Genomic DNA, 2,619 nt, shown 5'->3' with positions numbered 1-2,619 from the left:
CTTTTAATAATGTTGTTCTTTTTTGTACTTGTAAATATTTTTTTCAATCATATTTGAATCACACAGCACTTGAAAAAAAGAGGAAGGCTCTGGTCAAAGGTGTTTTTGGTTTAATGCTCAAAGTTCAAACCCAATGGCAATAAAAACAATTATTGTTATTATTACATTAAAAAAAGTTTCACACTGGCTTGGGTCAGTACATTTTGTCTGGACGACCCTTATATGACAAACACAGTAGCCTACTACCTTTTTTTGCATTGTAATTAATTCATTCTGTACGGTAAATGTTGAATCGACAAAGAATAAGCTTATTCGAGGACAATACTCGGTCCCTCCACCATTTTCCTCCTTCCCTCCACTATTTCCCTACCGTCCCTACACTTATTTGGGGTAAAAATAGTTTCCACCAGTTCCCCTCCTTTTCGTAATGGTATTTTTCCCTCCGTCGCTTCCCTCCTTTTAGCGTTGTCCGTTATTCGAATACAGCAACTAAGTAAACTTTTAAAAATTAGTCAACTAAAGTCCACCAGATTAATTTATGAGGTTGACAATCACGATGACTATAACGGACGCACCTTATAATTCAACAAGAATTATCGTAACACCAAACCAAAAATTTAAAAATGGCCGTTCCGTAACGCATGGTGATTTTATAACCGTAACAAACGCTCTGGTATCCCGTAAGTGTTGTGTAAGCTTTGGTATCCTGTATGTGTTATGTTGTATTATTAAACTATGGTTCAACATGCCGTTTGCGTGTATGTTCTTTTTAGCACGTTGCTAGCGTGTATGTGCTCTATATGCCATGCGTGTATGTGCTGCTGTATATGCTCTATACAACATGATGTTCGCGTGTTTGTGCTGTATTGTGGTATTTAGAGTTGTCCCTCGGAGATCCCTCCATTTCTTTATACATTTTTCCTCGATCCTTTCGGGAAAATGAGGTAGTGTAAACAGCTGCCACATCAACAACCACCCCTTCCCATGCCAACTTTTTGGACGTGTTTGTACCTTAAGTTGAATTGACGTGTTTGTGCCCTTAAGTTGAATTGTTTATTTTAATGTAAAATATTAAAAATAATAAGTGATCTATCTTAATTCTGAACTAGTCTGTACAGGTGATTTAGCAGTAAAGAAACCTTGCTGCTCAGTTGGCTCATATTGCTTGTGTAAAGCCTCCTTTTCCTCTGCTGTCCAGTTTTTGCTTCTGCACAGTGCCGTTTTTTACAACAAATGCATACAAGAACTATATTCTCTGATCCGGGTTGACGTCATAATGCGTCTTGTGATTTGAACCTGCAGCCTTAGAAAAACGTAAACAAATTATGAATAGCATTGGCTAACATTGTGAAACTAGTAAGTACGAGCGATTTTGATGCAAAAAGCTAACCAAACAGAATTTTACTTACTTAAAAAAGTTAAGTTACTTATAGGGATGTTTTAAACCAGGGGCGGGCAACATACGCACCGCGGGCCGAATCCGGCCCGCGCACAGTGCCGTTTTTTACAACAAATGCATACAAGAACTATATTCTCTGATCCGGGTTGACGTCATAATGCGTCTTGTGATTTGAACCTGCAGCCTTAGAAAAACGTAAACAAATTATGAATAGCATTGGCTAACATTGTGAAACTAGTAAGTACGAGCGATTTTGATGCAAAAAGCTAACCAAACAGAATTTTACTTACTTAAAAAAGTTAAGTTACTTATAGGGATGTTTTAAACCAGGGGCGGGCAACATACGCACCGCGGGCCGAATCCGGCCCGCGGGCAACATACGCACCGCGGGCCGAATCCGGACCGAGTTGAGATTTTGAGCGGCCCGCAGACAGTTTCCGGTCTTACATGATAATGTGGCCCGCGGCCCAAAATTAAACATAAAATTAAAGACATGTTTGGAATAAATTATTTTTTTTCGTTGAGTTAGCTATATTCTCATGCTGTTGGTGAGTTTTTTAAATCGAGGCGTTGCTTTACGCGCGTACGAAATATTTTTTGCAAACTATCTATACTTTAATGCGCATACGTAAAAAGGCAAATATATTCAACCTGTTTTCAAGCACCTGCAGGCAAAATAAACAGGGGACAACCGGTATCATGCGCAAATAATCAACGTGAGTTGCTATTATGTCGTAATCAATTGCCAGGTCAAACAATCGTTATTATGATGCAATGAATCCACGTGTGAATCTCTACTATTTCATAATAAACATGCTGCTTGGCTGAAGAAAACAACGTCAATATACAGCAGTGCTACTTCTGGTTCAAGGCTTGATTATTTTAAGACTAAAATATAGAAGTTACAGTAAATATTTCCCCATGGATTTTGCCAAGAAACGTAAAGTTGACAGGAGTGTCGCGAATTTAACAAAGATTGGATGCCCAAGTACTTTTTTTACACAAGTCGGCAAGAAAGCAGTATGTTTGCTGTGCAATGAAAGTGTTGCCGTGTTTAAGGAGTACAACATTAGCCGCCATCATGCGACAAAACATGCCAGGCTATGGGGATATTTTATCATTAGAGGAACGGCAAGCAAGAGCAACAGAACTGGACAGAAGACTTCTAAGGCAGCAGAATGTATTCATAAAAGCCAATACAGCCCNAGAAACTGCCACTC

The sequence above is a fragment of the Ciona intestinalis genome, unplaced genomic scaffold (genome assembly GCF_000224145.3).
Source record: "Ciona intestinalis unplaced genomic scaffold, KH HT001105.1, whole genome shotgun sequence".
Lineage (NCBI taxonomy): Eukaryota > Metazoa > Chordata > Ascidiacea > Phlebobranchia > Cionidae > Ciona > Ciona intestinalis.
The sequence above is the reverse complement of the archived record's forward strand: the minus strand, read 5'-3'. Positions refer to the sequence as shown.